Below are 15,259 nucleotides of genomic sequence, written 5' to 3' on the forward strand. Positions count from 1 at the left end.
GTTGATGCAGCGAGGGGATGGAGGTGGACAAGCACTCTCATGGGCATCCTTGCCACACGTAACACTTTTGGCCGGATTGGAACAGGACTGGCTGGTGTGATTGAACCGCTGACACCGATAGCAACGCGTAGGGTTTGGGACGTAAGGGCAAACGGAAATTATCTCATAGCCTGCTTTGATTTTCGATGGGAGTTGAACTTTGTCAAATGTCAAGAAAACAGTGCGGGTTGGAATGATGTTCGTGTCAACCCTTTTCATAACCCTATGAACAGCTGTTACGCCCTGGTCAGACAGGTAGTGCTGAATTTCTTCGTCGGACAATCCACCGAGGGAGTGTGTATGAACGACTCCACGCGAGGAATTTGAAGTGCGGTGTTCTTCAACCCGGACAGGGAAGGTGTGGAGCAGTGAAGTACGCAGCAATTTTTGTGCCTGGAGGGCACTGACTGTTTCTAACAACAAGGTGCCATTCCGTAATCTGGAACAAGACTTTACAGGACTTGCAATTGCGTCGACACCTTTCTGAATAATGAAAGGGTTGACCGTGGAGAAGTTGTGACCTTCGTCAGACCAAGAAACAACAAGAAACTGTGGCAACGATGGAAGAACTGTCTGTGGCTGAGACTCAGTGAACTTACGCTTGTGAGCAGACATAGTGGAAAGTGAGGAAACCATTGCGGAAGAATCCCCCATAATTACCGGCGGCTCCGATGGCGCGCTCCTCCCTTGTGGGTGCCCTCTCTGAGGGCACTCCCGCCTTAGGTGATTGTTCACACCTCAGGTCACACCTCCCGACAAACGGACGGAGGGACCAATCGGCACTTTCAGAAGGTATCAGCTCGGGTAATCACCCCTCCCTGGGCCTGGCCGTTACCAGGGGGTACGTATGTGTCCTACCTGTCTACCCGGGGCGGGGAATTACGCGTTACCCCGTCACCGGCTACGCACAAAAATGCGTGGGTCGGCCTTCAGACACGCACAGGGAGGAAGAAAGAGAAAGGGAAAAACAACGAAAGAGAAAGGAAAGAGGAGAGGTCTCAAACGCCGCAGCGGAGAAAAGGGTAAAGGGAAGAGGTATGGAAAAGAGACTGACAAAGGAAGGATGAAGACATACAAGCAGAGAAGGCGGGGAATGGGGTACATTTACGAGCGTCCGTCTCCGGACGTAGGCACAAACCATACTCCCAGAGGGGGAGAAAGGGAAGGGAAGGAAAGAGCAAGAGGTGAGGGGCGGAGGGGCGAAGATGGGGGAGAGGGAAGGATGCGGAAAGGGAAGGTATGCAGCCCGGAAAGAAAGGAGGGCCACATTAGCTCGGGGTCCCGTGCTCGCTACGCACGTATCAACAAAAGAGTTGTGGACCCCCTGGGGGGTTCTGTAGGCATCAATAGAAGTGTGGAGGGGCTGCAGCACATGAAAGGAGGAATTGCATTCCATGGTCGGTGGACAAGTGAAAAGAAATGTAATAATTTGAATTAGCAGCAATACTGACAATCCTGAAAAGAGATAAGTGTTTGACATCAGGGCAAGGGTTTCTGAAGGAGCTAGAACTGTTTCCACACTGGACACACTGGACTGTCAGTGAAGTCTCTTGCATATTGGCAGCAGGTGATCTAAACATGAACTCACTGAAAGACAACTGTGGTACTGAAACAGCCTTACAAGGTGCAGTGAAATTACAGAGAGACAGATCATGTAATTATCAATTTACCACTTTACAGTCGAGTTACAGGTCTTAAATAGAGCCACTGCAGATTGTTATGGGATATTACTGAAGCACCAGACAAGACACAAATGCTACACAACAGCTTTAATGAATTGCGACAAAGTCAGCAAGCCTACGCAAACTGCAAAGATTATTTAATTGGAAACAGAGGATGATAATCAGTTTGCAGAACATTGGCCTACAACATAAATCTTGCATGTCCAGTAGTAAGCAGAAATAAAAATGGAAAGTAAAGCACACACTAGAACACAACACACATAATAAGGAAGAAGGAATAACTAAAAACTACAGTTAATACTTGTCAGATTAAACATGCAAGTGAACTGTGATACCTATAGGGACAAGAAGAGATAATCCAAGTAAGTGTTCGAAGAAACCAAATTGAATCAGAACAAAATGGGCTCCACTAATATCACAGAGACTGTATAGTCACACAAAGAAAGAGTAGACGCAAGGAACAATGGGAACGTAATAATCAAGAATAATGGGAATAAAATCATGGGCTCTCAGTAAACCAGTAACATTTTAACCAATTAATTATGTAAAAGTCTATTGTCACAAAATGCACACAAAGTACTACTCACAAGACAATGTTTATTCATCATCTGACTCAGTAAAAATAGAACACAGTTTAAAGACAGTCTACTGAGGGACTAAACAATATGTCTGCTGAACAATTTAAATGCTGTCTGCAGTGGCTAGCAAAGCCTACAGCTCTTCTTATCTTAGCTATGGAAGAAGGAATATTCACATTACGTTTAAGAGGACAATGTTAAGTGATACTAGTACACAAAGACGGCAGTCAGGAAGATACAGGAAATTACAGACCAACAACTACTACACCAACATTATCTGAAACAACAGAATGTAACTGAAGCCAATAGTTAATATTATAGGTGAAATATGCCCAGCATGGGTTTAGGAATTTTAGATCTACCAGAACAACAGCTGTCTGTTTAGTTTTTGTAACTAAGGCACTAGGTTTGTGGCATATTTCTTGACTATTCAGTGGGCATTGTGTGTGCCACAACATATACTACTAGATATTCTCCTTGACTGTGTACTGGGGAAGGGGGCTGGTATAAAATTATCCATGGAAAATGAAGATGTGTGGAAAGAAAAGTCAACAGCTCTATTACAAGTATCTGTTCAAATTTTTAATTTATTTAAACAGTGAAAATTCTAGGTCAGAATATAAACATTATTATGGAAAGGATACATTGGTACACACTGTGAAGACAAACCATTGAGATCCAGATAGACATGATGGAAAGACTGACGTATCAGCTTTCAGCCAAACCTTCTTCAGAAAAGACACTCTCAAGTCCCTATTCCACAATGTGCCTAAACCGCAGACCTGTGCACCAGCGCCCCATGCATTCATTTCTGTAACTACCGGCAGGTTCACAAAGACCCATTACACCATGTGGGATATACCTGGCATGCATGCACATGGAACATGAACAGAACTGTCTTATCTCTTGTAGTCATTCGTTCTACTGCACGAAACAAAGGTGGACTGTGTGACATATTGGAATGCCATCCGTTTGAATTATTCATAAGAAAATGAATATCATTATTTATCAAGTAACTGTTATTCTCTTATGTAGGTTACTACTGTTCTGAATTAAAGACTCAACAGTTAGTTTTATATTACGACACTCGGTTGCACGGGTATATCTATTTACACAACATTTTGCACATGGAGTACCCATCTGCATTTGGAGCTATTGCCCTTTGCCGCGGGAGTGACAGTAAATCTTCGGATGAGGGCAGAATGACAAAAATAAAAATCCAGATGTCATCAAGTTGGAAGCTGGCTGAAAAGAAGGGACAAAGACAGGGGATTATATTCACTGCTTATGAAAGAAGTGAGGGTCTAAGATGTGCGCGAATTTCGGGGCTTCGTGAGGATGGACATGGCCTGTTTCGAGAAGTTGCTGTCTATAATAGAAGATGGAACTAGCAAGTGTGACAGTCACGAGGAAGGCTGTCTCACATTCTCGAAAATAAGAATTAATCCATATGTTTATACATTTCATGATTTTACCAACCTAAATCACAAATAAAATACCGGTAAATGACCTGTTACATTGCAGGCTGGATTTAACATTATGTTTACTGGCGACTGGGCAATCTTAAGAGTCTGGCTTTTAGCCACAGAATAGCACAGCACACTATTTCAAAAGTTGTTGGGGATATATGCACTGCAGATTGCAACACTTTAAAGAACCAGTACTTAAAGGTGTACTTGTGCTATTCTTCCACGTTTGGACTATGTATGAGTGGGCGCTACTCAGTTTCACAGTCATCTGTCACACTACGTGAAACTGCAAGGACTTTCTCCCTTTCACTGCCAGTTTCTTTTTTCTGGCATGCTGAAATAAAGGACGAGATGCAATCACATCAAATATGAGCTTTCATAAGATAAGGTATTACGATACAAATCAAAAATCACCATATAACTTTACACATATATTACTCGGGAAGAAATGATTTTCTACTACCTTATTACGATACAGTGGGTCATGCATACACCTTTCCTCACTGTATGTCTGATTTAGGACACTTAATGCCTCTTTGCTCCATTTCATTTCTAGAATACGAAGTCTAAAAATCCTTTCGCAAACAGCTAGTATGAGAGAGTCTACTGCAAAAGAAAGTTCAGAGGTAGCAATCGTGTACACTCGTCTACTTTGGTGAATGAGTGCACATTTCTCTTTTCTGATGAATGCTTTGACTCAAAGCTTATATATAATAGTCTTCATCATGCCTACCTGGAAATCAGGATGTCATCTTTATAGTGAATAGCAATCTATCCTTTCCATAATAATTTTGAATTTCTTTCATTCCTCGTCCTACACATCTGGTTCTGTACGACGAAAAGGAAGAGCGAATCTCCAAGTCATGGATCGAGTCAGTACATCAAATTGACGTCCGGAAATTAATGATGGACAATTAAAATGTACACCAATTCTATCCATGCAACATTCTGCTTTTGTATATTAGCTCAATCAACATTGTAACACAAGAATCAGTTTAATCATTTTTCAGGAATTTCCGAAGAATGTGTGCGAGTACTTTACCTACTGCTTTTCTTTTTTTTACATGCAAATGATGTGCATCAAAGTAGGTGGCAATGCTTCACCTCTTGTAATTACAGTTTAACAGTCAACTTACAAACAAAACATTCTCAAAATATGAAACTGGGAACAGTCACTTCAATAATATTTATCTTTTATAAAATATTAACAAATCCACACGTAAGCAAATACATGATAGGAAAACTATTTGAAAAATTCTTTGGAGCTAAAATAATTCCAGGGTGTGGTTATGGATATGTACTCGAGATGGGACAATAATAAACAACATCTGCCGTGAATCGAGTTTGTCGGGTTCAGCTTAACTGTGGCTGTCCGACCTTTGCTTAATGTGATTCAGAAGAATAAAGACCTTCAGTTCAGCAACAATAACTTTATTGCGAGCGCGTATATGACAACACCCAGCATGCATGGACTGATGGGGAGTTACAAAATTTGCTTCCGGCCTCTACAGAAGGATCCTTAATCCTGGGAAAACTTCCGTGGTTATTAGAGAGAAAACAGTACTTGTCCTCACAAGCCAGGAGGCACGGAACTACTAATTAACTAAAAAAACAAGGAATAATAATAATAAACAGAACGTATATAAAAGCTAGAAAACACAGCGCCTCTAGACGCTGGGCGCCGAACTACGCAAACGTCGTGTACAGTAATTACGACCGCACTGCACTGCACACACACACACACACACACACACACACACACACACACACACACACACACACACCGGTGAGCTTGAATTAATGCGCGGCAGTGTCGCTACAAGTTCAACAACATTTCTGATGAAAAAATGTCACTACAGCATACACATGGATACTACTAACAGCGTACCATGGGCTACTTAATTCACAACACACATACAAACATAAGTGAAGCTAAAAAAGAAAGCTGTAAGATATACTAAAATATGACTTCTTAAATATTCTTACAGACAGATTTATGGAACCAAACATTAAGGCTAAAGGGCACTTTCAGTGTCAGCAGCTCCCAAATTGTGTGCAGATGTTGGCAAATTGTGAATGTTGGTCACAGCCAAACAGGTGATTGTATTCAAGAGCCAATGAGAATCACTGAATTTAATGGCTTTCTTCAGTGGAACGCACAAATTAATTACATTTCTTTTCGATATGCAGAGCACCAGAGTAATTTTTGGTTGTATGGTTATGAATTGCAAATTTGGTTACTGTTTTATGTACTTTCTTAATGACAAAACTGCTGACAGACTGACCTGTAGCATAGCCCAAGGCCTATGTTAGGTTTGAATGTAACACTGGTTGAGGTGCCCACAGCCAACAAGAAAAAGTGAGAGTTCTAATAGCTTGACAGATAGTGTAGCTGGAGAGAGATGTTCATCATTGCAATTACGTACTGCTTCTTATTTCTGATTTTGTCTCAAATTCTGACAACTTAGTCAAATTCTGATCTAATGGAACAAAAGCCAGCTAACTTTACTGACAAACTATTAAATATAGGTATGAGCATTCAGGTGGGCTACTGACAACTAACTCCTGACTCATCAGATTCAGTTCTCATTGTTTGTCAAGAGAGTTGTTACTAACGTCAGTACACAATGCTAAAGCCACCAACAACCTAAGTGCAATTTTACTAAAGACTAAACAGTATGATCACTACAATGAAAGGAAATCAATATTTAAGTAAAAACTAAGTGTGCTGCATTATTAAACACATACTTATGATTTTAACACAAGGGAAAATTGTAATCAAGCTGAAGCAAATCTGCTAAAATTGACCTTCAGAATCCATAAACGCAACATGCTTCCTACACAGTAATCTGCCATTGTACACACAGATGAAACCAAATATGGCTGTTTTCGAAGTAAATCTTTAATCCAGTGTGTAACAGTACCTGGAAGCTAAACATTATGTAACATACAGAGATGATACATACATGATGTGTCAAGTATCATTATTTGAAAGACAAATGTTACTACTAATCATGCATAAAAATCAAGGTCATATTGATTTAATTCTTACCGTTATGTGTTCAGGATTAACATCCTTTGTCAGTACTTCCCTTTCACGTGCGCACTAGAGAATGTGGCAAAAATCCCTCATGACAGAGATTCATCCACATCCTCTCTGCTTCAGTGTGGGTGGAGAATCCGAAATCCATTTTACACCGACAGAGGCCACATTTTACCTACAACATTACACTTGTTAGTTCAACTGCCACCAAATCAGTAACTACCAATAACTATATCTTATCTTTCACTTTTTATATAATTCCGTCATCCTGGGTGACAGGATATGGCTGAAGCAAATTACAGACTGTTATTTTTGATATGTATAACATGTGGAAAAGATAGCACTAATATATTTGGGTGAGTATTCTGTGCCATTTGAATTTGGAGGGTGCACACTCAGCTAATTCTATTTACTGTGGCACACTTACTGGCAACAGTCTGGTGCAGTATACAGTATGCCACAGCAGCACACTATTTAGAGCAGAATATGACAGCAGGTGATTGCAAGACTATTACTAGGCTAAAGGCTGTCTAAAATAAAACCATCCCAATGCAAGTTTTGTGATACCAGTTTGGTAGCTTATTCAAAACAGTGCCAAATTCTGTCACGTTCAATGTAACATTCATTAACCAGGTCAATGTATTTCATGTCAGCCTAATTTAGTTTCCGGCCCACATTAATTTCGGCCACCCTGTGTATCCTCACATACCGCACAAGCATCAGCACTAAAACATTTAATTAGCCATCCATCATGCAGTCCGTAATGAAGCAGGACGGATTTTAAGAATGACCGGACTCTTTTTAGTATATTTTTTATCTCACTTATAATTTTTTGATAAAACTAGTAACCAGGTTGTGCAAGATGGCGGCTAGTGTCTATGTACAGTGTTCATGCGAAAAAAGTGAAAATTACACCGAACAAAACAGTGTGTGCACGAATTGTAGTGATGAAATCAGAAAGGTAAATGATCGTGTAAGTAGTCTGCATCTAACCATTAACACTCTGATGAGCGAACTAAAAAAACTTGCATCCGGGAAGTGTGAACCTACATCAAACTTGCCTCACAGTTACCACAAAATTCCAGGCAAAGTGAAAAACAAAGTCCCTCATTCTCAACGAAGCTTATTGTATGAGCGTAATATCGTGTTTACAAGCAGATTCAGTGAGCAATCAACTGTGCAAGATAAGAAAGATTGTGAATGTGATAAAACTAACTTCTGAGCCGAATATGAAACTGCAAATACTTTGTTGTGCTAATTTGTGGGTCAAGTGACATACATAAAAACGAAACACTCAACAAAGCAAAACGAGAACTAAAAAGGTGTTTAGGACAGTTGACACACACACAAATGTTTCAGTGCTGAACATCCCACATCGGCATGACTTGCCGTCTTAGTCATGCGTAAATAAAGAAATAATCAATGCCAACCAACAAAATTCATCACTTTGCAAACATTTCAGAAACGTAGAACTCATGAATGTTAAAAATATCGGACGCAGACTCCACACATTACATGGATTGCACGTTAACAACATGGGGAAAAAATTGCTCGTCAAAAGAATTGAAGAAATTATCATTAACAGGCATCAAACACTCAAAAGTAATATCATCCTGGATTGGCCCCCCAAACATTCGAAGGAAACAACGCCAGCAAGACCTCACTCACCAACATCAACAACAAAAGAAGGAACAAGGTGCCTCCAATATTCAGGCACAGCAACAACAATGAATGCAGTAACAGCTCCACCAATTGCAGACCCAGCCCTAACACCAGCAGCAATATTATCAACAGTAGGATCAGCAGCTGAACAACTACCAGGGGAGCCAGACACAGAAGAAAACCCTGTTGCAGATGATAGTAGAAGAATAGGTGCAGTCAGGAAAAGGAAAGCAGTACTTCCAGCACACCTCAATGATTTTTTATTGACAAGGTAAAGGTAAGTGATCAATTAAATATGCCAAAGCCTAACAAATCCTTTAATTTCATGCTGATTCATCAAAATGTCCGATCATTGCTAAACAAATTAAGTGAAGTTGAAATTATATGTACTGATGAGCTACAAAACACTTCTGTAATGTGTATAACTGAACACTGGCTGCCTAAAGATGCAATGTCAGTCACAAAACTTGCAGACTTCAATCTTTCATCATCATTCTCTAAAAGTACATCCAGTCATGGAGGGTCATGTATATTTGTTAAAAGTGGCATTGATCATTCTAACATAAAACCCATTGAACTGTTAGCTGAAGAAAAAGTTTTTGAAGTATCTGCAGTTGAATACTCTGCATTAAAATCAATAATCATCTGTGTATATAAGAGCCCAGATGGGAACTTCAATGATTTCTGTCATCAACTAGAAGCAGCTTTAAATACTACAAAAAACTTCAACAAAACAGTGATCATATGTGGAGATTTTAATATTTATTTTCAAGAAATATCAAAAGACCAGCAAGGCTTGATGACCCTACTGGAAACATGTAACATAAAAGCCACCATAGACTCTCCTACAAGAGTTACACCAACAACTAGCTCAACAATTCATCAGATGTTAATAAACACAAATGTAAATCACAATTTCTGTGCTGGAAATCTTAATACTGGCTTCAGTGATCACTATGCACAGTTTGCTTTGCACATCCCAAGTGAAACAACTGAGAAAGAAGAACTTGTAAAAGAAGCAAGGAAATTCACTAACAAACACATAAACCTTTTTACACAGAGACTAAGTGAAGAAACTTGGTATTAAGTGTATACTTGTGAAAATACTGACAAAAAGTTTGTAAAACTCATGAAAATCTTCATGTTATACTTTGAAGCTGCATTTCCATTAAAAAACAAAAATGTCAACCTAACTTCAAAAAGAACAAATGGATTACAACAGGTATTAGCATCTCTTGTACAGAGAAAAGAAGATTACATGATATAGTAAAGACACAGAACATGCCTCATGAATTTCATTTGTACCTGAAGAATTACAAGAGGATCCTCAAAAATGTTGTAAGGAAAGCTAAAACTGTGGTGTCACCGCCAGACACCACACTTGCTAGGTGGTAGCTTTTAAATCAGCCGCGGTCCGGTAGTATACGTCGGGCCCACGTGTCGCCAATGTCAGTGATAGCAGACCAAGCGCCACCACACGGCAGGTCTAGAGAAACGTCCTGGCACTCGCCCCAGTTGTACAGCCTACTTTGCCAGAGACGGATCACTGACAATTACGCTCTCATTTGCCGAGACGATAGTTAGCATAGCCTTCAGCTACGTCATTTGCTACGACCTAGCAAGGCGCCATAGCCTTTGATAATTATTATTGTGAAGCATGTATCATCAATAGCGATGTTCTACAAATGTGGATTAAAGTTAAGTATTCCAGAAGCTATGTACTATTTTTGGCTACTATAATTCCTTGTCATTTTCCAGACCTCATACCAGCCTGCGTGAGCTTAAACGCGTGCTATTCGGCTACCCGTCCTAGTGGATTGGCTATCGGGTCAGTCCACTACAAAAACGATAGCAAATGACAAATACATTGAAAATTCAAAATCAAATCTAAAGCTATATGTGAAGTTATAAAAAATCAAACAAGTGAAACTAACCAATATAAAAATATGAACTTATGTTATGAAGGGCAAATGATTTCTTGATCAACAGAAATTGCAGGGACCTTCAACAAATATTTTGCAAAGGTAAGTGAACAGTTGATGAGTGGACTGGAAGAACACAACAAATTATCACCTCCATCATGCAAATGTGTGAGAAATGTGTCTACATCTTTGTTCCTTTCACCCATAAATACTGAAGAAATTTTGCCAGTTATAAAAACCTTGAAAACAGGGTACTCATGTGGAATTGATGGAATACCAGATGCAATTATTAAAAAATGCTGTCTTGCCTTAGCTGAACCCTTGACACACTTGTGCAACAGCTCACTGGCATCACGAACCTTCCCTTCATGCATAAAAAAACAGCAAAACTGAAACCACTCTTCAAAAAAGGAAATCCGGAATGTGTTTCAAATTACACCAATAGCCCTACTGCCTGCATTTTCAAAAATTTAGAATTTTTTTTAAAGAGATTGTCTGATTTCTTAATAAAAATAAAATTCTCTCTCCTTCACAGTATGGCTTCAGGAAAGGCTATTCAACTGAAAGTACAGTATTTGAATTTCTTAATGAAATCTATACTAAACTGGATGCAAGTGAGTTTGTGACAGGCATGTGTCATGATTTATCTAAAGCTTTTGATGTCATTGGCCATAATGCCCCACTGCAGAAGCTTGACCAATTAGGAATTAGAGGTATATCCAATGAGTGGCTCAAGACATACCTATGTGGTCGCAAACAGGTGGTTGAAGCGCAATATTCTGACCATAACAAAATCAACTACTACTGTTCAGGATATGAAAATGTGAAATACGGCATCAGTATTAGGACCACTTCTGTTTCTCCTCTATGTCAATGATCGTATGTACAACAAGTATTGCCAAACCACCCTCCAATTTGCAGACAATACAAGCTTCCTTATTAGTGGTAAAACATAAGAAATACTAAAACACTCAACTATTCAAACAATGAACAGTGTGGAACAGTGGTTCAGCTAGAAGAAGCTAATTATAAACAAAGAAAAGATAGTAGCACTGAACTTCTATAAAGTAAAAGGAAGAAACCACCCAAACATAGAAATAGAACTTAGGGACAGAGTTCTTGAAAGTGTTGACAGCACAAAATTTCTGGGACTCTAGCTCCAGAACAACACAAAATGGGAGGTACATATTGAATATTTGAAAAGAAAACCAAGCAAAACCTGTTACATGATATGGATCTTAAAAATTTGTTGCAGCAAAGCCAGCCTGTTAAATGTATACTACTCCTACGTGCATTCTGTAATTAAATATGGCATAATCTTCTGGGGCAATGCAACAACAAATATTAAACCTTTCAGGATGCAAAAGAGAATATTAAGAATTATTGAAGGGGTAAACAATACGAAATCATGCAGACCCATATTCATAAAATGGTCAGTTCTTCCTCTTGCTTGCATTTTTATCTATGAAACATTAGTTTTCATCAAACAATATATTGATAGTCCCCAGATATCTTATTAAAAATGAAGATATATATGCACACAATACAAGGTAAAAATCTGACCTTCATATGAAACAGGCGAGAACATCATTGTGCCAAAAAGGCACACTGCATACTGGCAGAAACATTTTTAATAATCTACCTAACCATATTAAATAGCAAGTAAACTCTGTAGTTTTAAGGCTGAAGTAAAGGCATGTTTAATTGCTCATTGCTTTTACAGTCTGACAGAATACATAAACGCCAAACAACAAAAATAAAGATGAATTATGAATATTCTACATTGTATGTTGTCTGTAATGTTTTTTGTATGTATGAATCTCTGCTAAATTACTTCAATATCCAGTCCTTAGGTTTGCAATACAAACGGTATTTTATCTTCTAAATAACTAACTATGTCCAATATACTTCTATATATTCTATTCATGTAGGATTTTAAGGACTAAATAAGTAACCTGCTCATCCGTTTTAGTCATAAAAAACTATTTTTTGAAGCCAGAGCAATTTACTGAATTCTAATGTATCCCATCCATTGCCTCATTCATGTTAATGATGATTATAGGCTCTTCATAGGACACAAGAAACATTGTACATGATACATTTAATGTAACATCACCATGCAGTGTCGGTAAGAAATTATTAATGATGTGCAAAGAGGTAACGTGCACTAAATTTATGAGTCCCACTGGTATCTCAGACAGATCAGTCTCAAACACTGTCTCACTGTGGTGGAGCAGAATTGGAGGTATGAAGCTACAAAGAAGAAGCAGCAACTACTCGTTCAGTTAAACAGCCATATATCAAATAAGGCTAATATACGTATTGTCAGTGACCAGCGTTGATTTGACAGTCCCTCCACCCTCAGAACAGGTTTACAACAGTGCGGCAGAGTGATAAAACTGCCCCTCTGTTTCTCGGGTTCCAAGCTCTCAGTTGTACATGCACACACACCAACAATAATGGTCATGTATCAAATGGGCCCAGTAAGCTGCAACATCAGCAGTATAATCATACCTGCCAGTCACTGACTAGCCTGTCACAACTGTCTCCTTTTGTATCTCATGTCCCACTTCTGAAATATGGGTTGCTTGTTAAAATGGTCTTTCACATTTACACCTCATCCCGAGTCCCAATGTCTGAATTATCAGTGCCTAACTTGAAATGTCACTTTCTAGTTCAGTTATTTTACTGAAATAATAGGGGTACTGTTAGATGAGCAACTGTCAATGATGCACTGAACACAATTATACTCTACCCGTGGAATACTGGTGCCCATGGATTCAAGGTGGATGTGGGATAAAGGTCCACAGGATGTGGACCTGTCTCGCTGAGTGCACTGTAAAGACATAAAAGTTGCTGATATTAATTTGAGACAGTTTATCAACAGAAAATTCTATTTGGCAGTTGACACACTACAATTACATTTGAACAGTAGCACAGCATCAAGTATGAGTATTAGGTGGACAAGAAGAGATTTAATTATATCAAACATGAGTATACCGTACCTTGCGAAAATTGGCGCCTCTCTATTCAGGAAGTATTTTTGTGTCTCTCTCGCACTGCAATTGAAATATTTGTGTTACATTAGGAAATATCGTTACAGCCAAAATGGTGAGATGAACATATTTTAACATACAATCAAGCAACTACTTACATCTGTAATAGGGAAACCAAAGATAGCAAAGTCAACATAAATACAATAGCAATCATGTTAGCAAATGTCAGAACAGGAATGAAACTAAATCAAGAGTGGGCAGACAACATCACACTAGCCTCAGTACGTGGCACATTGACTAATATGAAATTACACAAATCCACAATGACCATTCTTTCAGACAGCTTCAAAAGAACACACACCACACACTCAAAACTGATTTGCCTCAATGGGCAATAGATCTACCACATTCAGTGTCCGATCTCCTTTGGGAATCGGAAAGTAGTAAGCATGGAGGAAATGAACGGGGACTGTAGACAGGTGGCACAAGGTAGGAAGAGGCGTGCCAAGATAGCTGCGATAAACATTGTGTCTGGGTGGCGCTGTGGTTCCCAACTTCGAATCCCAGGCCAGCACTCATATTCACTCATCGCCACTGATGCCGCGCAGAGTCCTGATGCAGCACATGTCAATATTCCTTTCCCTCCCTTTCACCCCTCTCTCCTTGAATTTACATAATAAACATAGACACTGAATGACTCCATAAAATGAAGTTTGCCGATATAAGCACGAGGATTAAGAGAACAAACAGCCACAAAAACAGGCTATTTGTTCAGGGAAAACACTTTACCTTAATACTGCAATTCAAAACAAATGAAGACCAGTTGAGGGCTGTTTAGTACTCATAAAAACCACTATTTTACTATTTTTATCCCATTTTCTACAAAAGCAGCTTATGCATATGACATTGGAAAAGTCTACCGGTAAGTAGGTTACAGAAGTGAAAGCAGTTTATGCGTACATAAAAACTGCAAATAACACTTAATTCATGATGTGTGCCCACTGTACATTTAATAAAATTAGATATTTTCGAATGGTGTGAAAGCAGCGATGCTGCAAATTTGATGTGAGTGATGTATAACTTTCTTCTTTCCCTGGTAAAGTGGTGGTGATCCATTTTTTTAAATATACTGTGCTTCCCTTCTACTTTTATTTTCTGTAATGTAGGTACATGGTTAAAAGAGGAATACCAGAAATCTTTTTCATAGTTTTACACAAGAGTAGGCTTTCATCCAAACATGATTCTAACTGCCTTTGTTTTGCAGTTTCAATGTGCTCATAGCTGCTTTGAAGTCTCACAAAAGTGACCCCATATTAAAGGTGAGAATGAAAGTAGGAACTGTATGCATTCTTAACAGTTTTCTCACTACACCAGGATTTTAGTAAGCCGACTTGGCAACAGCAATGTTTCTTTACACTGCATACATTTGCTCTACACTGTACTATGGCAACCTTCTGAGACGGTGCACCTAAGGTTGAAAAAAAATTTGGAAGTATGCTGCAAAATAGAAAAAGTGTGGAAAAAATCATGAGAGGATGTATTTCATGCAGCATTAGATTTTCTCCCTTATGGTTTTGGGAGGCACACTACAAACAATTCATTCTATCGCTACTAATCCGTTAAATTATAAAGTAAATTAGCTTTGATTATGTGAATGTTTAGCATTCTTTAGATTCTCACATCGATATTAATCTTAGTACAAAACCAGGGTCTTCAACAAACGTGACAGCAACACAGGCTGTGCATGTACAATGGTCCGTCTGCCAGATATTTACGTATTTTTTGGGAAGAGAGGAAAGGCTTTCTGGAGATGAATGAACAATGTTTAACCCTTCTGTGGCCATTGCCCTCAATTACAATGCACGCTG

The 15,259-nt window shown here is 39.0% G+C and overlaps 1 long non-coding RNA gene across 1 annotated transcript in view; it reads right to left on the reverse strand.

Moving 5' to 3' along the window:
• Positions 1 to 13,455, reverse strand: part of LOC124717265 — a 30,183-nt gene extending 16,728 nt beyond the window's left edge. Inside the window, exons 1-3 of the long non-coding RNA XR_007005728.1 lie at positions 13,401 to 13,455; positions 13,151 to 13,231; positions 6,821 to 6,986 (exon numbers count right to left, since the gene is read on the reverse strand). This is a non-coding gene — a long non-coding RNA (uncharacterized LOC124717265). The remainder of the gene's footprint in view (positions 1 to 6,820; positions 6,987 to 13,150; positions 13,232 to 13,400) is intronic.
• Positions 13,456 to 15,259: the final 1,804 nt, after the last annotated feature.

Source organism: Schistocerca piceifrons, chromosome 9 (assembly GCF_021461385.2).
Source record: "Schistocerca piceifrons isolate TAMUIC-IGC-003096 chromosome 9, iqSchPice1.1, whole genome shotgun sequence".
Lineage (NCBI taxonomy): Eukaryota > Metazoa > Arthropoda > Insecta > Orthoptera > Acrididae > Schistocerca > Schistocerca piceifrons.